The 23,076-nt window shown below is 43.3% G+C and overlaps 1 protein-coding gene across 1 annotated transcript in view; it reads right to left on the bottom strand.

Moving 5' to 3' along the window:
- ARHGEF28 (Rho guanine nucleotide exchange factor 28) overlaps nucleotides 1-4,385 on the bottom strand; it is a 303,361-nt gene extending 298,976 nt beyond the window's left edge. Inside the window, exon 1 of the mRNA XM_042988302.1 lies at nucleotides 4,285-4,385. The gene's annotated coding sequence lies outside the window, so the exon portion shown is untranslated. The remainder of the gene's footprint in view (nucleotides 1-4,284) is intronic.
- Nucleotides 4,386-23,076: the final 18,691 nt, after the last annotated feature.

Raw genomic sequence — 23,076 nt, 5'->3', positions numbered from 1 at the left:
GTCATACTTGGCCACACTCATACAGCTGGGAGATCACAGGCCATCTCCATCCCGAACTCCTGACTTAGGTGCCTTCACACTGACCTCTCACTGCTTTCTGAAACCTGGAAAACCTGCTAAAGCTAAAACTCTGTAATTGCCTATTTACCATTTGTTACAAATATCATCACCAATGCTTTCTAGAACTTCCTCTCTGCCAGGCACTTCTAGAAAGGCTGTGAATTAACTCACTGATTCTCACAACAACCCGAAGGGGCAGGTTACAATGATTATCCCCATGTTACCCATGGAAAACCTCAGGCAGAGAAGCATCATACAACCAGGACAGAGCCAAGGCGGGCTAACTAGACAATCTGGCTCCAGAGCCCCCACTGCTATTCGCTTTGTTACCGTTTTAAAGAAGTTATAAAGTGACGTTAAGAAAAGGAGCAAGCCTTTAAGCACAAGGGCATGGTAACTCTCGTTTGCCAATGAAATTAGGAGCTCAACCATGAAGTCATTAGCAGGCAATTTACCTCTCGATTAACATATGAAGGGAAGGTCTATGAATTTTAATATACAGACTTAGTTAACCCTTGAGGTATTTTTCAAGAAGGTAAAATGGTCACGTGCACACCTCTCAAACAAAGCCTGCCTCTTGAAACACGGCAGAATCTTACCTGAGGACTGGTTTAGAGGGTCTCTTCTAGACACGCTATCAAGGAAAGTAAACCGGTCATTGCTGGTCTCCACCAATGCTGGCCTTCACTCATAGATACAAGGTTTTCCTCTCAAGAAACCTTACTTTTACATGAACTTCCTACACAAGTCAAACCTCAAGGGGCGCCTCGCTCAGTTGACTGTCTGACTTCAGCTGGGGTCATGATCAAAGGTTTGGAGGAGTTTGGGTCCCACCTCGGGCTGGGACTTGCTGCTGTCGGCGTAGAGCCCACTTCAGATCCTCTGCCCCCCTCTCTTTACCCCAAACCCACTTGCTTGCAGGCACACGCACGTGCTTTCTCTCTCTCTCCTTCTCTAAAAATAAATAAAACATGAAAAAAAACTTTTAGGGGCGCCTGGGTGGCTCAGTTGGTGAACCAGCCGATTTTGGCTCCGGTCATGGTCTCATTGGTCGTGAGTTCAAGCCCCGCATCGGGCTCTGTGCTGACAGCTCAGAGCCTGGAGCCTGCTTCAGATCCTGTGTCTCCCGCTCTCCCTGCCAGTACCCCACTGGTGCTCTCTCAAAAATAAGTAAACATTTTTAAGTTTAAAAAAAAAAAAGTCAAACCTCAAATTCAGGAAAAAAAATTAAGGAAAAATCACCTCTGAAGGATAGAAGTACATATGATAAAAGAGTTCAAACAAATATCACTGAACAAATGCCCAATATTCAATTACGTGACGTTTTTGCTTTCCCTCATTTAAAAAATTATGTCAAATCTCATTATCTTGGTTATCCAGGAGAAGTAGTCCAGGAGCAATAATGCTAGAAATAAGCAAATTACTATTGTGCCAAGATCAAATTAAGGACAAAATTACAGTTGATTAAGATGTACTATCACATAAAGGCACCTGACATTTTACCAAAAGTCTTAGCATCAAGTGTGCAAAAGTCCGCTCAAAATACAACAGACCCTAAAAACTCTGAACTTAAACCAGTATTGCCTTAGATGGGAAATCCACAGAAATTTAGAACCCAAAATAACAAATACCCAACCTGACCCATCTCTTCCTAGCAAATCTTTTTTATTATTATTTTTTAACATTTATTCATTTTTAAAAGAGCACAAGCTGGGGGTGGGGGGTGGTGAGAGGGAGGGCAGCGAGAGAAGGAGACACAGAATCCAAAGCAGGGTCTGTCAGCACAGAGCCCGATACAGGGATTGAACCCACGAACTGAGAGATCATGACCTGAGTTGAAGTCAGACACGCAACCCACTGAGCCACCCAGGCGTCCCTCTTTGTAACAAATCTTAAAGTCACATGAAAAAATTATCCCGTTGCTTCTCTGTTCAACTAAAACAATGAAAGTACAAATGCAATTACACAAAACCTTTATCAACTACATCTGTCCTATCTAATCAGTAAATTAACACATAATACAATTAGCCTAGGAGTTTTAGAGTAATTTGGGCTTTACCATCATTTACCAGAATAATTTGGCAATACCATTGTAGCCAAACCCCAATCAGGGTTTTCCAATATTTATAGCATTCATTTTTCGGTACAGTCTGCTTAGTAATAAACTCTGGCCAGACTTCAAGTTAGAGCTTAAGTACCAATATAGTACTTGTTTTTATACACAATGCCAAACATAAACGTATTGTGTTCCAGCTTTAATACCTTTTGAGGATACTTTTCCTTTTCTCATATGGCATACACCCAAGGTCATGTATCAGAGCTCACCTCAAGTTTCTACCTAATTCGTCTTAGCCACCACACAACATTTTAAAAGTACGAGAAAATATTCTCAACTCTTATGCACTGCACACATGTTAAAAAAAAAAAAAAAAAGGTGTTAACCCCAAATGAGGCCACTGATGAAATTTCATCGAGCCTTTATTACCATTTCCCTCTTTAAGTGCTTCTAAACTTCTTAAAGGGCAGGACAGGTGCTTCAAAGCAAAGTCTAAGGACACGTTACATAACCTGTTCTTGGTTGACCAGGTTTTACGGGTGTGATAGATAAGGAAGAAAACTGTCAAAAGCAAAACAAACACTAATTCTGTTCTCTATTCTCCTATTAGCCAGGACATTCGAGTCACACACCCAGAAGCTGTGTGCCTCAGTTTCCCAACCACTAAAGCAGAGGTCTGATGTGATCCGAATTCCTATTTAATCAAAGTTAATGAGCACAATAATCACACAAAGTTGCCTACAGACCCTTACACTGGAATACTATGTTGTAGAAAGCAATTCCAAAAGGTTTCTGCAGTATTCATTTCTTGTCCTCCAAACACTCCAAAGGAGTTAGGTCGGCCATTAATCAGGAGGAGGCAAATAGAGATGTTTTATTAAGATATATGTAAAATCCAGAATTTATACAGAAACCTTCCCCTAAGTTCTCACTCTGGTTGCATGGTCATGTGCAAACAGCAACCCACAAAACCTAGTAAAGACAGGTCTCCTTTCTGTTCTGAAAACAGGATTTCGCTTTCCCTGACAGCTCCAGGTCCTAGGAACAGAGGATGAGAACGCTTCGGGAAATCACAGACCCCCAGGACCATAAATGAGGAGGGGACTGGAGGGCGAGGTTTTGTGTCGTTTTGTTTTGTTTTTTATAAGGTTTGCGTTTTTTTTCTTTCCCAACTGGCGCGGGTCTGGTGGTAAACCACCGTAATTCCGGGTCTGCAGAGATTGGTCTAGATCCAGGCAGGGGTCATTTCAGGAAGCTGGGCAAACACAGATGTTGCTGCCTTTCCGTGACCCACCCAGCTGTAACCAATAGGGGGTCACTGTGGGCTCCTAGGGAGGCAGATGGATTCTCTTCTGGAACTCTAATGGGCGTCTGGGAAACCAGAGCTGGGTTTCCAAGGCGGCCCCAGCACCCAGCTTCTACCCAGCCTCGACAGGAAAGGATGCCTCCTCGGCCGAGCACAAGCCCATCGTTGTGACCCCCTCCGGAAACTCTAAGCAGGAGAAGGTTAGGGTACCACCCACCCACATCCCAGATGTTCAAGGGGCACACAAACCCCTAAGAATAAAATCCGACGGAACGCCGACCGCCCCTCGTAATCAAACGTCTGCAGCTGCCTTTGAAAATACAGCAAATGTCTCCATATGAAAGAGTGCTAGCGCTGGTACCGTGAGGTCTGCTCTCTGGGAGCCCAGCCCCACCAAGGACCCTCACGCTGGAGCAAAGACACCGATGGGCAACCAGCTTTCGAGCCGCCCCCCACCCCCATTTCCACCGCAGGAGTGCATCTCCGTGGCTCTCAAAGGACCCCGACCGGGCCTCCACCCGCCCATCCCGGGACCCCCCAGCGGCAACGAGAGGGGCCACAGCCTTTTCGGTGCGCTCCCCGCCGCCCGGCGCAAACCACTCCAGGCTCCACAGCGGCCGCCGCCGCGCCGGACGGTGCGGCCCTTTGCACTTGTTGTCGTCCCCCAGGGGCAATGAGGCGGCAGGATCCCTCGCGCCACTAAACCCACAGCGGCACGCACCTTTCCACCTCTGTTGCCCCTCGCGTCCCCCAGTACCCTGGAGAGAGTATTTCTGGGCTAGAGAACTCGGGCGAGGGGAGCAAACTTTTCTGCCCTGAGCTACCGGGAGACGCGGGGGATGGAGCCCCCAAGAGCACTTACCTGGAGCCAGGGCCCCCACAGCCTCCGGAACCCCACCGAGACGCTGCAGCCCGCGCCCTGCCCGAGGGCGTCTGGAACGCGCCCCGGCCCGCCGCCGCCGCCGCCCGGAGCCGGGAAGGCTTTCCCCGAAGCTGCCAACGCCCGGCCGCCCCGGAGGCTGGAGCCAGCGCGGAGGGGGCGGAGCCGCGGGCGCGCTCCCGGAGCCGGCTAGCTGCGCTCGCAGCTCGGGCCGCCCCCGCTCCCTCCGCGCCTGCCGGCTGCCACTGGATCCCCGCCTGCCCACCTCCCGGCCCCGGCATCACATGGCCGGGCCCGCCCGCCGCCGCGCCCGCCACCGGCTCCAGGACGAAACCTGAAGCGGCCCGACCGCGCTGTCTCCGCCGCCACCCCCACCCGCCTCCCAGCGCGCCTCGCCTTCCCTCCCCGATCCCGGAGCGCCCAGTCGGGCGGAGGCTGGCGCTGCCCCTGCGGGACCGGGGGAGGGCGAGGTCGCGTCCCGGGTGCGGCGCCCGCGCTCCCCGGGCCCCCCACGGACCTCGCTTCGGCATCGCCTGAGGAGGGAGCCGGCCATGCCCAGGGGAGGCGCAGGCTCTTCACTTAAAAGCCACAACACCGGTGACAGGCCGTGGCCCAAGTGTTACTTGAAAACCAGACGCCCCCTTTCTTCTTGAGGCTCACGTCCCTGTGTCCTCCGGCTGTGCGAGCCTCCGTTGCCTCCGCGTTCGTGCGGGCTAGTGGCTGCCTTGCAAGTCCTTGTAACTCACAAATTTCTCATGAGAACCGTAACCTGTTTTCACCACGAAAAACTGCGCGGGAGGGGCTCCCTTACCATCCAAGGCGCTTTTCCGGTTAGCTCCTCATAACCCCGAGCACAGAAGCTTCTCCGTCAGCCAGGCCTCCAAAACACAGACTTGAGACCAACTTTAAAGGCAAAGTTACCAAATGGACTTTTCTTGTGAGCACCACGAATCTCCTTGTTTTTCCTGCGAAGACCTACCGCCCACAGAGCCGGACAGGGGTGTGTGGTTGGAGGAAGCCGGCCACCAAGACAGTCAGCCAGGAGGAGCTCCCCTCCCCCGACCTGTTCCCAGCTGTCTGCAACACCTGTCCTGCGTCTGGGCCACTTGTGCCTCTTTGCAGCCTCACCTTGTCTCACCCGATCTGCTGACCGAGTTCCTGAAGAAGATAGCAGAACAACAGGATCCCGCCTCTGAAGTCCTTAGTCCTGTTCCAAGGCAAAGGTCTGGCGTCCTGCCTTCATAAAGGGGCCCCCGATTGGCCTAACCCCTTCCCGGAGGTGCAGTCCCAGCTGATTCTATTTCCCACTGGGATGAACCCAAGGCCTGGCCTCAGGCACTGCCTTTTAAAGACGGTCCTGCCCATGCCAAGACCTCAAGGTACTCAAGATAAAAACAATATTTTCAAAAAAAAAATTTTTTTTTTTCCAACTGTATAATGTCTGCTGGAGACGAATTGAATCAACTTACCAGACAAAAACGGTTCCCAAACTCTGGTAAGCAAAAGCATCCATGTGTTAGTGACCTTGTCGTTAATAGTCTTTTTACATCCGTAGTATTGAATCACTATTTTTTCCTTGTCCTTCCTCCCTTTTCCTAGTTATGTTAGATATGTAGAAAGAAGTAAGAACATGTAGCAAGAGGAACAAGTATTAGAGGAAATTATCCAAAACCCCTTCCCCACTAAAAAGAAGCAAAACTAGTCATTGGGGAACCTTTACCAGCTGAGGACATCTAATCATGCTGTCTGCAGTTTTCTTGCCTTCTCTCAAGCACTGAGCCTGATCAATATTTAAATAAGCACTTGGCTTTCAACTTCTCTAGGTTCAAATATTAAGCAAAGTGTACTTCAGCAACCTTAAAAGAAGCCCGTGAATGTATGAGGCAAGGAAGCTATCAGTAGTGTAAATAACCCTTTGCGTCTGATTGATTTTGCTACACCAGGGACGGGTTACTCCGGACACTCAGAGAAAGTACTAAGCTTGGCTGGGGCAGCATTTGTTGAGAATCCAAAGACTACCTATGTATTGTCAGTCCCCAGACAAGGGACATTCTGCCAACAAGAAACCAGGTTGGTAATTCAGTTCAATTTCTAACGTCCTGCTGAGGATTATGCCACTATCCCAACTCAGTTCTGTCTTTCTTATTCAGTCTCCATTCATCCTTATAGACCTCCTCCATGAGCCTTTTCTTCTTCATTGTCCTGGTTCCTGCCAGCCTCTGAACTTTGCCAAAGTGTAACGACCTTATCACACAACTTAGTTCTTTACTATATTCACTGTCCTATGTGGGACTGTTACAGGTTCTTATCCACTCTTGACATCTCAAGGGCAAAGACTGTTTCTTATCCCAGAAATCTCTACAGTCCTAACACAGGGCACCTGTGGAGTATTTAATATTTGTATACAGACTCTAGCTCTGGGGGTATTTAATACTTGGTTTTCTTTAAGTGAACTATCCCATCAGTTATATAGGATGGAAAACTTCTATCACAATTTTCAAACTTTGTTTTAGTGGTTTCTAACTGCTCCAGGTTTGATTATCTACTTAATTCTTTCCTGCCCTTCATTCTATTTTCCAATAATTCTCAAAGATTGAAAAATTGTAAATCTAATGTTGAGTCATATATGTTAGGAACTTAACTTTTTTTTTTTTTTTTAATAACAGCAAGATACTAGAAGACCATAGAGGTAAGGGTGAGGGAGGGGGTACAAATTTTAGTGTGAGAAAGGATGGCCTTGGAAGATCCAAACCTTCTAGCCTCCATTTCCTCATCTGTAAATGGGCATAAGAATTCTTCAGCATGGTGAAAATTAAATGAAGGTTATTATGGGATACATTATAAGGATACAGGAAATGGTGGCAACTAATAATCAGAATATGGGTAAATTAGAATACTTCAGAGCGTTGAAATAATTAATAGAGCATGTCAGACTCTGAGGTAAGAGACTAGTTCTGGAATGTACACTTGGTTGCTCATGTTGAGAAGGTCAGGAACACAGAAAAAAAAAGCCAACTGGATCACAACCAGGGGACAAATCTTGTGGAAAAGGGCTCAGTTTTCAGTATGGCTACACATGAACATTACCTGGGAAGCACTAACAAACTTTGGTTCCCACAATCCCACCTCAGACCAATTATTTCAGAATCCCTAGGGTTGGAAGTGGCACATTGGTATTTTCTAAGACTCCCAGGTGATGCCAAAGATGGGGAACACCTGGTCTAACAACTGAATTTATTGCCACTAGAGAAGGATGAGAGCCAGCCCTCAATTATATGAGGAATCAGCTCTTCCATTTCTGCTGATGATGTACAATCTGTTTTATTTTTTTTTTTATTTTTTTAATGTTTGTTAACTTTTGAGAGACAGAATGCAAGCGAGGAAAGGGCAGAGAGAGAGGGAGACACAGAATCCGAAGCAGGTTCCAGGCTCTGAGCTGTCAGCACAGAGCCCGATGTGGGGCTTGAACCCACAAACTGTGAGATGATGGCCTAAGCCAGAGTCAGACACTTAACCGACTGAGCCACGCAGGCACCCCAGATGTACAATCCTTTTTAAATTGCCAGCCAGTGGTGCTTCAGTGCAACGTACGTGTGAATCACCTGTGGATTTTGTCAAAATGCAAATTTTGACTCCACATCAGTTGGAGGCTGATGCTCTGCATTTGTGACAAGCCCCACATGACCACAATGGCTCCGGTCTGAGTAGCAAAGTAACAGATCCAGAATGGTCATTAGGGACAAAAGTAGAGAAGTAGTCACCTTGTTACAAGAGGAGTCTTGATGTTTCTGAACATTTTTGTTTGTTCGTGTTTTTTATTGTTGTTGCTTTCAGTAGGCTTCAAACCCAGCGCAGGGCTTGAACTCAGGACCCTGAAATCAAGACCGGAACTGAGATCAAGAGTCGGACCCTTAACTGACTGAGTCACCCAGGTGCCCCAACATCTCTGAATTTTTTTTAATCAGTTAACATGTATTGTGCACCAACTATGCACCAAAGGTATTTTGCAATCTTTTAAGAAGGAACAGGCCATTGCCAGCCAGTTTTAAACGTGAGCCCTATCCAACAGGCCTAACTTCTCCACTAGGTACAGCTGGTTCAGTGCCCAGAGCCTACAGTACTTTCAGGGGCCAAAGAACATGTTGTAACTTCTTTTAAAATCAGAAGGAAAAACATGAACTTTTAGGTCGGGTGAAATGTTTTAATATATAATATTAATGTATATATAACAATGAAAATAATTTTTTTATGAAAAAAAATTTTTTAATGTTTGTTTATTTTTGAGACAGAGAGAGACAGAACGGGAGCAGAGGAGGGGTAGAGAGAGACGGAGATACACAATCCGAGGCAGGCTCCAGGCTCTGAGCTGTCAGTACAGAGCCCCACGCGGGGCTCGAACCCACGAGCTGTGAGATCATGACCTGAGCCAAAGTCGGACGCCCAACCGACTGAGCCACCCAGGCGCCCCAAAATAATAAAATTGAATTGTTTTATGGAGGCAAGGACTCGTGAAAGCAAAAGGGCCTGGGGCCCACCAAAGTCATAATGTGCCTGTGTATTCAAAGTACATTTTAATCCCAGGTATTTTAAGGAAAGCAGATGGAGCCTGTTGTGGTTGATATTTAGATATTGATATTTACATGAGAAAAAAGATACTGGGGGAGCTATAAATTGCCTCTTGAATGTAATCAGTTGTATAATTAGTTCAACACTTCCCACAGGATTTGAGGACCCCTGGGAATGCTCCACTGACAAAATTTTGTTCCCCTTCAGCGCATTCCTGAGGCCCAAAAATTCTACCAGCGGAGATTTATTCTACCTCCGAGCCACCTTCAGAGCTTTACACTGTCTAGAGACCCTTCCTTTGCAAAACTGATCTTTCAGACCCACGTATTTTTTTACCCTCCTGATCCAGCACCACTTTTTAGAAACTACTCAGGGGATTTTCTTAAAAGAAGATACAACGATGAGATTTCATTTTACAAGAAACACCAATTCTAATCCGTTCCGAAATATTCAGATGCGGCCACTCATGGCTAAAAAGTGTCACCTTCATCACTATTATTAAATACAGTAACCTCCACACAAAAAAATACTGATTTCTGATTTCTTTACTGTCCAGTATAGTAGCCATCAGTCACATGTGGCTGTTTAAATTAATTGAAATGAAATAAAATTGAAAAATCAGTTCCTCGTTGCACTAGCCATATCTTGATGGCTTGATAGCCACGTGTTAGTCTTGGACAACACATATTACAACATTTCATCATCACAGAAGGTTCTTTTGGACCGTGCTGTTTCAGGACCCTCTGAAATGCAAGGCCGGTTTGGGAAGTATGTAGCCTCTAGCACAGGCACGTTTTGTTTTGTTTTTTATTTTCTCCAGCTTCACAGGTTATCAGTTACTCTGTTCTTTTTTAAACCTCCCAACCCAAACTTCGTAGGAAACTAGCTGTTGGTTGATAATTCCCTGCCCTTCGGGAAGACCAGGCCTTTTTGTTTTTCTTATTTTGTTTTGTTTATTCATTTTTGAGAGACAGTGAGTGGGGGAGGGGCAGAGAGAGAGGGAGACAGAATCCAAAGCAGGCTCCAGGCTCTGAGCTGTCAGCACAGAGCCTGACACGGGGCTCAAACCCACCAACTGTGAGATGGTGATCTGAACAGAAGTCAGATGCTCAACCGACTGAGCCCCCGCAAGCACCCCATGAAAGCCAGGCCTTTTTGACTTGTGAAGGGCCAGTAAATCCTCTCCTTGATTCACCCAAGGAAACACAGAGGTTTTCCATAGGGTCTAGAACAGGCTTCATCTCACAAAGTGATTGTTTATTTGCATCATCCATTTGTTAGCTTTTTTTCCTTACCAAAAATGGCTCCAGCTCTCCCCAGTTTGTACCTGACTTCTTAAATTTTAAACCAACTCAAAGGCCCTTTTTGGTCTCCAGGGCATGACTGTACAAAGCAGGCCAGCTAGATACTGTCCCCAAATGCAGACCTCTATAAACCTTCCACCGGCTAGCAAGTTTGTTTCCAGGAACCTTACTGGAATGCTCACGTATAAGATTTGGGGCCACATAACTCAAAAGCTAGCTTGTCTCCAGTCCCCTAACACCTGCTGATCACTTGCACAAACATATGAAATCCCAGCCTGCAGCAAGTTTTCACAGTTAAAAGACAAAGCTCTTAAAAAACAGAGTTGATCATTGAGATAACAACACCTTTTTAATTAGGGAGATAGAACTCATCACTGATAATATAGGTGGGAACTAATGTGTGTGCCACAGTCACATGGGCTGTAATTATGTTGAAGACTTCTGGTGACATGCCAGATGGTGAGAATGAAGTGTCGGTGTTCTGCACATGACATCATTTGGAAGTCTCAAAATGCACGTATAGCTCTGGGCAGCTATTACTCATTAAAGAGGATCAAAATCCTGTTTTTCCATTTAAAAAGGGTAGGCAGAGGGAGAGAAAAGACAGGAAAATCTATAAATAAAATTGCTATGAATTAGTTAAGCTCCCCCAACAATAACAAAACCTACATAAAAAATATTTTATCTCAGTAACTCGGACTTTTGCCACTAAAGGATCCAAGAATTTTTTTTTTTTTTAATTGGCTGAGTAAACTATTTTGCAATTTCTGAATCCAACTCAGAAGAGCAAGGCAGTCGGTGATAAGTGCAATAATGCATGGGAACTTTGTTGTCTGTTTTTAATTCTGAAAAGATCTCATTCCCACACTCCCTTCAATGGGACACTTTGAGAACTCTTTCTTCAGCACCCTGGGGAGGTATGGAGAGCAGGTAAGCTTACACAAGCCCTGGTACTCCAACTCAGACAAAAAGACTTAAGAATCAGCCATAATATACAAAGGAAAATTGAAAGACTTGGAAAAAATGGAGAGTCTAAAAATAGACTATTTTTTTTTCAATATATGAAATTTATTGTCAAATTGGTTTCCATACAACACCCAGTGCTCATCCCAAAAGGTGCCCTCCTCAATACCCATCCCCCACCCTCCCCTCCCTCCCACCCCCCATCAACCCTCAGTTTGTTCTGTTTTTAACAGTCTCCTATGCTTTGGCTCTCTCCCACTCTAACCTCTTTTTTTTTTTTTCCTTCCCCTCCCCCATGGGTTTCTGTTAAGTTTCTCAGGATCCACATTAAGAGTGAAACCATATGGTATCTGTCTTTCTCTGTATGGCTTATTTCACTTAGCATCACACTCTCCAGTTCCATCCACATTGCTACAAAAGGCCATATTTCATTCTTTCTCATTGCCACGTAGTATTCCATTGTGTATATAAACCACAATTTCTTTATCCATTCATCAGTTGATGGACATTTAAGCTCTTTCCATAATTTGGCTCTTGTTGAGAGTGCTACTATAAACATTGGGGTACAAGTGCCCCTATGCGTCAGCACTCCTGTATCCCTTGGGTAAATTCCTAGCAGTGCTATTGCTGGGTCATAGGGTAGAAAAATAGACTATTTTAAATAGACACTTAATTTTAAAGTGTCCTACTCAGAACCCCACCCTAAAAGGCAGTTAATTTTCTTCTATCAAGGAAAATGTCTTTAAGTTATCACTCTTGGGGTCCCTGGCTGGCTCAGTCCGTTAAGCATCTGACTTTAGCTCAGGTCATGATCTCATGGTTCGTGGGTTCACGCCCTGCATCAGGCTCTATGCTGACAGTTCAGAGCCTGGAGCATGCTTCAGGTTCTGTGTCTCCCTCTTTCTCTGCCCTTCCCCCACTCACACTCTGTCTCTCTCTCTCTTAAAAATCAATATTAAAATGTATTACTCTCTGATACTATCTCATACTGCAAAAAATTAGTTGTTTTTCATTTAAAAAAGCTAATTTCAGCCATATGCGGTAGTTGAGCAGCAGGCATGACAGAAGCTGTGGACAAGCTCAGAGAGCTTACAAGACAGCCTCTGCCTTCTTCCGCTAGAACAGGAGTCTGCAAACATTTTCTGTAAAGGGCCAGATAGAAAATTTCTTCATCTGAGTGGGTTTGATGGTCTCTGTCACAACCACTCAACTCTGTAGCTATAGCACAAAATCAGGGATTGACAGTATGTAAACAAATGACTGGTGTCTGTGTTCCAAAAATTGTATTTATAAAAATAGATGGTGGGCTGAATTTGACCCTACAAGCTATAGTTTGCCTACCCACTGCTCTAGACCACTGGAATATGTAGGGAGCTTTTAAAACCACTAATGCCTGGATACTACCTCAAATATGGACAGCTAGTCATGTAGAAAACCACAACGTGACAAAACCCATCCAAGTTAAGCTATAAAATTAAACTTCAGAAATTAAGAATTAAACTACAGGTGGAAAAAAAGTTCTTATAAGTTCTCATTTGTGTATTCCAGAAATAGATTTAAAGTACCTATTGAACAAGAACAAAATGCTGTGAAAATGGAACAGGGGGAGGACAAGAAGGTATACATGGAAATTAAAAATATAATTTAAAAATTCATAGTAAAGTTTAAAATTCAAAATTCAGAAGTGCCTGGGTGACTCAGTAAGTTAAGCGTCAGACTCTTGATTTCAGCACAGGTCATGATCTCATGATTTGTCAGATCAAGCCCTGCATTGAGCTTCATAGTGGTGGTGCAGACCCTGCTTCAGATTCTCTCTTTCTTTCTGCCCCTTTTCCATAAACACACACACACACACACACACACACACACACACACACACACACACACTTTCTCTCTCTCTCTCTCTCTCAAAATAAACATTTTTAAAATAAAATAAAATTCAAAATTCAGTTTGAAAATTCAACACAGGATGTTGAAGATAAAATTGATGAAAAATCCCAGAAAGTTAAAAAAAAAAAAAAAGCCAAGTTCACAGAAAATATAAAATCAAAAACAAAATTGTTGCAGGATTAATCTCGCATATCCAACGTCCCACTAGAAAGAGTTCCAGGAGAAGAGGGAAAGAGTAAAAGAAATTATCAAAGAGACAATTTTTTCATACAGCTCAATAGCAAAAAAACAATCTGATTTTAAAATGGGCCGAGGAACGGAATAGATCTTTTCCCAAGGAAGTCATCCAGATGGCCAACAGGTACCTAAAAACACACTCAGCATCAAAGTTACAGTCATCCCAGAGATAAGAGACAAGATAAAGAGACAAGATAACAAGTGTTGGTAAGAATGTGGACATAGGGGAACCCTTGTACACTGGTGAGAATGTAAATTGACACAGCCACTATGGAAAATAGTTGGAGGTTCCTCAAAAAATTAAATCTTTTTATAATTTAACAATCCCAGTCCTTGGTATATAACCAAAGGAAATGAAAACGGGATTTCGAAAATATCTCTGCACTCCCATGTTCATTGCACCATTATTCACAGTAGCCAAAATACGGAAATGATCTAAGTGTCCATCAATGGATGAATGCATAAAGAAGATGTGAGATGCAGATACATATACACATATACGTACACACACACACACACACACACACACACACACACACATAACAGAATAATAATCAGCCATGAGGAAGAAGGAAATCCTACCCCTTTACAGCAACGTGGATGGACATTGAGGGCATTATACTAAGAGAAGTCAGAGGGAGACAAATACTGCATGATCTGATTTATATGTGAAATCTAGAAAGAACTGAACTTGCATAGAAACAGGGACTAGAATGGTGGTACCAGGGACTGGGAGGTGAAGAAATTATGAGAAGTTGGCCAAAGGGTACAAAGTTACAATTAGAAAATGAGTAACTTCTGAGGATCTAATGCACAGGGTAGTGATTATAGTCAATAATATTTTATTATATACTTCAAATTGCTGAAAGACTGTATCTCAAATGTTCTCACAACAAAAAAATTATAAAAGACAAAAAAGAAATTATAACTGTGTCGTGATAGGTGTTAAGCTGACAGTAGGATAGTAATATATTGCAACATATAAATGTTGCAAATTGACATGTTATACACCTTAAACATATACAATATTCTGCATTCTATCTCATTTTTGAAAATGAAAAAAAGGGGCACCTGGGTGGTTCAGGTGGTTAAGTGTCAAATTTGATCTCAGCTCAGGTCTTGATCTCAGGGTTGTAAGTTCAAGTCCCACATTAGGCTCCACCCTGGAAATGAAGCCTACTTTAAAAAAATGGGAAAAAAAAGGAACGATATTTTTTTCAAGTTTTTATTTAAATTCCAATTGGTCAACATACAGTGTAATATTAGTTTCAGGTATAGAATTTAGTGATTCATCACTTACATACAACTCCCAGTGGTCATCATTACTAGTGTTCTCCTTAACCCATCACCCATTTAACCCATCCCCCACCCAAAAACATACAATATTTTTAAACACAGAATTCAAGGACACATAAGTCTGCTTCTCAGAATCTATCCTAAAGATACCTGCAAGGGCAGGAACATGTATACACAACTATGCTCAGGTACCGTTTTTGCGAGCAAAAATTGGAAACAACCTAATTGCTCATATGGGTATTTGGTTAGATAATTGTGGAACACCTCTACTATTTAAGAAAATAATAATGTGGCTCTGAATGTACTAATGTGGAAAGATGTCCAGGGTTATATGACTGAGAAAAGCAAATTGCAAAACAGTATGTTTACTAGAAGCCCATTTTTATTTAAAAAATATAAACTTGGGGCGCCTGGGTGGCTCAGTCGGTTGAGCGTCCGACTTCGGCTCAGGTCATGATCTCACGGTCCGTGAGTTCAAGCCCCGCATCAGGCTCTGTGCTGACAGCTCAGAGCCTGGAGCCTGTTTCAGATTCTGTGTCTCCCTCTCTCTCCGACCCTCCTCCGTTCATGCTCTGTCTCTCTCAGTCTCAAAAATAAATAAACGTTAAAAAAATTTTAAAAAATAAATAAATAAATAAAAATAAAAAATAGAAACTTTGTGGATCAATATATATTTGCAAATGCATTGTAATCAGTCTAGAAAGCCACCCAAAAAGCTGTTAATAGTGATTATCTCTTGGGAGAGGAGTAGGATTGGGGGATTTGTGAACAGTCTTTTCATTTTACAGTTACATACATCTTACTGTTACATTTTTTTAACAGTGTTCATGTGTTTCTTCTGTAATCTTTAAAAATCAGAAGCAGTAAGTAAATTATTTGTAGCATCATAGAGAGGGGAAAGAATTTTGCCATTTACAGTATCACTGGGAAGAAAGAACAGAAAATTATTAATAGGGGTCAGGATGAAAAGAAAATGAAATTCCTGATTAGACAAGGAGGGTGTACCCAGATTAGGAACACAAGTAAAAGGCATCACCCAGCCCTTCAGGAGCTGACATTGGAGTTGGGACAGGCCCACGTGGATGGCCAGTAGTGATCAGGGCTCCGATACAGCCTCCTGCTGAATTGTGTGGCACGTCAAAGCCTGGGAACTCAGAGTACAGAAGCGGATGAAGACTAGAGTAGCCCAGGTTGCTCACAGAGAAAGTGAGTCTTGAAGGATGGAAAAGGCAGAAGGGAGAACCTAAGCCAGACAACCAATGAGAGTGAAGACAGGGATTCTCATAAACATGCAGCATTCATGCAAAGGTGAGATTAGCCCATCCAGATTAGATCACATTAGGATTCGGTTTAGCTGCATATAACAGAAAACTCGGATCACAGTGTCTTAAACAAGATAGAGATTTAATTCTCTTTCATGTCAAAGGAGTCCAGAATTACACAGATCTAGGCTATTTCAATGACTTCATCTTCATCAGGGCCTCAGGCTCCTTTGCCCTTCTTGCTTCACCATCTTTAGCACTGGCTTCCATCCTCGGGTGGCCTCATAATTGCAACATGGTTGCTGTAGTACCAGCCATCATATCCATCCTCCACACAGCAAGAAGGAAGAAGGAGCAAGGGAAAAGAGGCATACCTCCCAGACCAGGCAACTTTTTTTTATAGACACTCTTTGGAAAGTCCCCACCCAACAACTTCTACCTACATCTGCTTGACTACCCTTGTCAATTACAGTAGGTTTGAAACATGTAACTTTTCTAAGCTGGCACATTGCTGTTCCTATTAATACAAGGCTTTCAGGAGTAAAGAAGAGGATTTAACCATTTCCATTAAATAATTAGGTTCCACTAGGAAGGTTTTTGAAAACAAGGGAGATAAAAAATTGAAAACAGGAGAAAGAAATTAGCAAATTGCCTGCCAGTAACAAAGACATAGGTAGTAAAATGAATAAACTTAAATAGAGCTTTAAAAGCATAGAAAGGAATACGAGTGAAAAATGAGAAAAACATGAGTATCTAGTTACTTCTAAAAGAAGGCCATTGATTGGTTGCACAACCAAGTGAAGATAATACTACTGAACTGTACATCTAAAACGTTTGAGAATAAATTTTACTATGTATTTTTACCGCAATTTAAGTTTATTTATTTTGAGGGGAGAGGGGGAGAGAGAGAGGGAGAGAGAATCCCAGGCAGGCTCTGCATTGTCAGCACAGACCCCGATGAAGAGCTTGCATTCACAAACTGTGAGATCACGACTTGAGCCGAAGTCAAGAGTTGGATGCTTAAGCAACGAGGCCACCCAGGGGCCCCTACCACAACTTTTTAAATTCTAAGTAGTTAATTGATAATTTTGGTAGTGATATACCTGAACTCAAAAAAAAAAAACAAAAACAAAAACACATCAGGTTCTGCTCCATCCAGAAACCTCCAACCTTCTACAGTTTTCTAGAAGATTCAGTAACATGCAAGTGTGTGCTCCCAGTGCTCCCAAAACAGGGTAGAATTCTATTCTGCGTATGCTCTAGAAGTCATCCTTGCCCCTTCTCATCCATTTGCCCTTGGTGCTTTGAAGATACCACTGTAATAATAATTACCACGTTGTGCTCCTGAGTTGGTTGTCACCTTGCTGGCTAACATGCGATGTGGTCGAGCCGAAAGAACAGCGTGGACTTTGTCGTCCCACCTAACTTGCCACTTGCTAACTGTGTTCGTCCAGTAAGTTACTTTATCTCATTAAGACATGCTTTCATCCCCCTTAAAGTGAAGATCGTTCCATGAGTCTTACAGGAATTTTTAAGATTGTGGTAAGGACTTGAGCCTAGTACCCAGCCAGAACCTGGTAAGTGGTAGCCTTCAGTGTTACTTGTGTCTTTTCTGCTGGACTCTAAGCTCCTTAAGGACTCTTAGTGTCTTTTTTGTGACCACCCTTATCCAACATGATACTGAATGCCCTGACAAGAGCCATTTCAGCAAATAGAAGGTCACCTAGTGGGCCTCCAGGGGACCTCTGAGAGAGAGCAGCTTGCAGGCCAGGCCATGATGGTGGACTGAATGTCACTAACACCCCAGAGCCAGGAGTGAAGCCATAGGAAGTAAATCTCCCCAACAATGGTAAGTGACATTTGTAGGATTCTCCTTGTGGGACATTTGACATTCTGAGATTCTAGACACCTAACAAGTGTTCTGTCTTTTCCTCTTTTGTGTTTCATCATTTAATCACTAGGTTGTACCTCCTTAAGGGCACCGTGGCCAGTGTGCTTGTTTGAGAGTATTTCCCGGCAAACAGATGTGGAGATGCACTGAGGCCTGGCCAGTCCCCTCTGTGTCCCCTCATCCAGGGGAGTTACCCTACATAGATCCCTTCCCTGGGTGGTTGTGATGTCACAACACAAAGGCTCTGCAACAGTCCCTCAGACCATCTCTTGTTTTAACCTAAGCACAGTTCCTAAAGCACCGGGCATTCTGCCCTAAACCCTTTGGTTGCAAAGCTCTGCCCCTTTCATCTTTTGCCTCTCCCTGTCTTGACATTTGCACATCAGATTGCAGGGTGGAAAGGAAGACAATTTGATTTATTCTGTGTATTCAAGGAAACTCCCCTGCACCACATTGTGCCTGACACGCACCTACACTAAACATTTTCCCTGGTCACACTGTTATCCTAAGGGGAGGCAGAGACAGCACTGAGCTGACATATCACCTGGAAGCCTTTTCCCTTTACTCATGCCTGGGCCTCACCCCTGAACATACTGATTCAGCAGCTCCAGGATACATCCCTAACGTGTATATTTTGAAAATGCTACCTTGGTATTTCTGTTAGGTTCCTCCCCACCTCTGCCTTGGGAAACACCGAAATAACCTGCACTCCCTTCTTCAGAGCTGCTCTTGGCAATGGTTTGTAGAAAGCCACTCTCTCCTTGGCCACCAGTGCCACAAGGATCTGCACTATGGGTCACAGCCTCAGACTCATGATAATGGCAGCTAACACCATGCTTAACGTATACCAGGCACTGTTCTAAGGCCTTTTCTTCCATTAGCTCATTTAATCCTCGCAACACTAGAGATGCTATCAGCTAACAGTAGTATCTCCTCTTTACCAGAAAAGAAACTAGTAAGTGGTAAAGCCCAGATTCAAGCGCAGCCCGGACTCACAACAACTAACCTGTATGGCCTCATGCAGGGAGTTTCAGAAGAACTTAGGAGTCACATATTTCTTGATGATCAAAACAACCCCAGTCACCACAATGACCGTGCCTGCCCCGGTCCATGTGGTCCACCATCAACCTCAGCCGTCACATCTTGGTCTGCTCAGCTATATAAATTCTGAAAGCCAGTCTGCAGATCTGTGTTTTTCTGCTGATCTCCTACACCTTCGTTCAGTCTCTCCCTCCAGAAAACTTTGAGCAGCAACCCCACCCTCCAGGCCAGGTTGAGCCAGATGCCTTTATCTGCCCTTCCGTCCGACTCCGCATAGTTCTTGGTCACTGAACTTACTTGTGTGGCGTTTGGATAGTCTGTATCTGCTTCCATGTCCCTCAGCTGAGAGTTGACTAAGGTCGGGAGTATGCTTTAATCATCTTTGATTCTCTGATGCCTAGTATAAGATTTGGCAGAAGAAACACATAACTGTTTGTTTAATAAACAACATTGGCTTCAATGATACCTTCACCCCTCAACCTTCTAGCAGGGACTTACTAATTCAGCTCTGCAGTCTAAAGCAAGAAGGAACATCATCTAGTGGGCCCCTATTTAGACTCATTATCTTGTTCTATTTTGTCTTCCAAACCCTGCCCCAATATAATTATGCTTTATTTTGGTTTGTTTTATAGTTGAGAAGCCAGGGACCCAACAGTCTTAGTTAATCTGCAAAAGATATGCTCCCATTCAAATGCCAACTTTTCTAACAAGAGAGTACCCTTTATCTTTAAATTCTCTCTTTTCCACCCTACCAAGACTTATTAGTGGGGGACCTACAACATGCAAAACAGACTCCTGGAAGCTCCAGATAGAGGCTCAAAAAAAAAAAAAATAGATGTACAACATTTTGAAACACTTCATAGTCGTCAGCAACATGAAGGTGGTAGATATAAACTCTCTTGCCTTTATCTTTTAATTTTTGAGGACTTCAGAATTAGTTGCACCTTGTGAAGTGCAAGGAAATACAGACAAAGGAGTGAGGAGAAACTGCCAGTGAAATCACACAGAGGTCAGGAGATAAATAAGCCAAAGGAAACAGAATGGCACTTGCCTTTCAGTTTCTGTGCAAGACATGATTTGGTTCTACAGATAAACATATTCTCCTATAATTTCTATTAACCCCCAAGAACAATTTTTTTTAAATTTTTTTAATGTTTATTTTATTTTTGAGATAGAGTGCAAGTGGGGGAGGGACAGAGAGAGAGACAGAGAATGGAAGCAGGCTCCAGGCTCCGAGCTGCCAGCACAGAGCCCAGTGTGGGGTTCGAACCCACAAACTGAGATCATGACCTGTGCCAAAGTCAGACGCTTAACCAATTAAGCCACCCAGGCGCACCCCCCACCCCACCCCCAAACACTTAATGATATACTCCAAGATTACTGAAAATATTATCAACAGGTCTCATTTGCCATCATTCTCACACAGCTCCCCTGCTCTAGTCACACTTGTGGAGCTGAGTATCTATTTCTTTTGCAAGTCATTTTGGCACTGTTAAAATGTGCCACTAAAATGACTTTAACGGCAAATATAAAGTCCTTAAATATTCCTCATTATAAAACATTACATTCTTCTTTCACCTAACATAAACTGTGCTAAGAAACAGGTTAAGAGCGTTAAAGAGGAGAATGGAAATGGTATCCCAGAAAACCTTTAACATAGTGCACTTGGCCTTCACCTTTGATACTGACAGTATGACAAATTGTATAAACCATCATAAGTAAACATCACACGGCAAGATTAAAGCCCCAAGTGCAAAGTATCATTAATCATACCAAACACTTACTTGCTTTTCTGTTGGCATCAAAACGTAATTGTTTCTCTATAAATTAAACATACCTCATGGTACAATGCTGATCCAAATCTCTGCAGTTGGCAACATAAAAGGGACACTTACCATCTTTTGTTCATTGTAGGGACATGTTTTTCTCCAACCAAAATGATCAACCTGAATTAACGTTTATTCTGTCCTCCTGTGTAAATGTTGCCAAACCCAGCCGTTGAAGTTTGAGTAAGGAAGAAAGAATGATCTGTGTTTGTTCACTACATTAATTAAAGTATAAGGCTTCAGGGGAAAAAGGAGTGTGGTCACAAACAGATCTGAAAATCTGAAAAAAACTCAGATCTTCGCCCCAAAATAATACACATTCACTCATATTCACCAAATTTTGAATTTACTTTCCAGGGAGTTCTTGGCCACCTGAAAGTCTATTAGTGGTTCACAGGTTAAAAACTCACACACAGGGACAAAAACTTCATGAAGTATGGAAATTAAATCACATTTCTTGACAGCAATAGCACACATAAGTTGAGCAGCCATTGAACCCATTATTAATGGAATATTTTCTTCTTTATTAAATTAGCATCATACTACCTAAGACTAAAAATGATAGGGGCCCCTGGGTGGCTCAGTCAGTTAAGCGTCCAACTCTTGATCTTGGCTCAGGTCACGATTTCACAGTTCAGAGAATTGAGCCCGGGCACTGAGCCCTGTGTTGGGCTCTGCACTGACAGTGCGGAGCCTGCTTGGAATTCTTTCTCCCCTTCTCTTTCTGCCACCTCCCCTGCCCATCGTCTCTCAAAATAAATAAGTAAACTTAAAAAAAATTAAAAATGGTAAATTTGAAGTAGAAGTTAGTAATAAATCACTTAAAAGAAACAAGTTTTGCAGGCGCCTGAGTGGCTCAGTCAGTTAAGCGTCCATCTCTTGATTTCAACTCAGGTCAGGATCTTGCAGTTTGTGCTATCCAGCCCCACACAGGGCTCTCTGCTGGCAGAGCAGAGTCTGCTTGGAATTCTCTCTCTCCCTCTCCCTGCCCTTCCCCCCTCATATGCGTGCGTTCCCCCTCCCTTCTCTCTCTCTCAAAAATAAATAAACTTTAAAAAATAGAAGTTTTGCAGATCGTTCTTTAATTGATCCCTCACAAAGAGCTTGTCCCTAAATATTTGCAAACTATCTATTTGGTAAGCAGTTACTATCTGAAAATATATAAGGAAGAGGCTCATGCAACAAAAGCAAAAAACAAATCAACGTATTTTAAAATAGGCAGGGGCGCCTGGGTGGCTCAGTTGGTTAAGCATCCGACTTTGGCCCAGGTCACGATCTCTCTGTGTGTGGGTTCAAGGCCTGCATCTGGCTATCTGCCCTCAGCAAGGAGCCCACCTCAGATCCTCTGTCTCCTCTGTCTCTGCCTCTCCCCTCCTCTCCCCCCTCAAAATAAATAAACATTAAAAAAAATTAAAGATTTAAAAATAGGCAGATAATCTGAATAGACATTTTCCCAAAGACACACACAGGCCAACAGGTACATGAAAAGATGCTCAACATCACTAATCATCAGGGAATTGCAAATCCAAACCTCAACTAGTAGGTGAAATTAGTAAATGTTTAAGCTTAAACAGGATATTTGAATAATCTCAAATATTTCTCAAATACAAATGGAAAAATAACAATGGTGGAGAAACCTGCCCTAGAATGCCTTAATTAAGGGATCAAAGCAATGTTAGCAGTAATAGGGCATATGGACATCGTGTGGACTTGATGTGACACTCCAAGAGAAACACAGTATCACTTCTCTGATATTCTCGCCCAAAACATGCAGCCTAATCTAATCATGAGAAAACACCAGACAACCCCAAATGGAGACACATTCTACAAAATAACTGACCAGTATTCACCAAAAGTTTCAAGGTCATGAAAGACAAGACTAAGGAACCATCACAGACTAGAGGATATTAGACACAACTATATGCAATGTAGGATTCTGGGTTGGATCCAAGGACAGAAAAAGGACATCAGGAACAAAACTGGAGAAACCGGTGTATTTTAGTTAATAGCATGGCACCGATGTTAATTTCCTTGTTTTGGTACTTGTACTGTGGTTAGCAACAGAAGTTAACACTGGGGAAGCTCAGAGAAGCTGCACTATTCTTGGAACTTTTCTGTAAGTCTGAAATGATTTCAAAATAAAATAACTCTGGGGTTTTAAAACCTTCTGTCCTTGAAGCTTCTTCCATTTTTGTTTAGTTCCCCGGAGACCAAGGACTTAATTTCTTGTTTAGTCCCAAGAGAGCAAGCCACCTCCCTCCCTAGCATCCCTGCTCACACTTATCTCAGGTCTGACATTTGCCTCCTCAGAATTCAGCCTTCAAACAGCAAACACTTAGCACTTACTGTATGCCAAACCCTGTATGTAAGGCAGATATGGCCCCTGTACTCTCACAACTTGTCTTACCCATTCAACCTTATGTCAGCTACTATTTAAGGGGCTGACTCAGATTTTAAATATTGTTCTCCTGTTTTTCCAGGATGGATCGAGGAGATTC

This window comes from Panthera tigris, chromosome A1 (assembly GCF_018350195.1).
Source record: "Panthera tigris isolate Pti1 chromosome A1, P.tigris_Pti1_mat1.1, whole genome shotgun sequence".
Lineage (NCBI taxonomy): Eukaryota > Metazoa > Chordata > Mammalia > Carnivora > Felidae > Panthera > Panthera tigris.
This window is presented reverse-complemented; position numbering and strand designations above follow the sequence as displayed.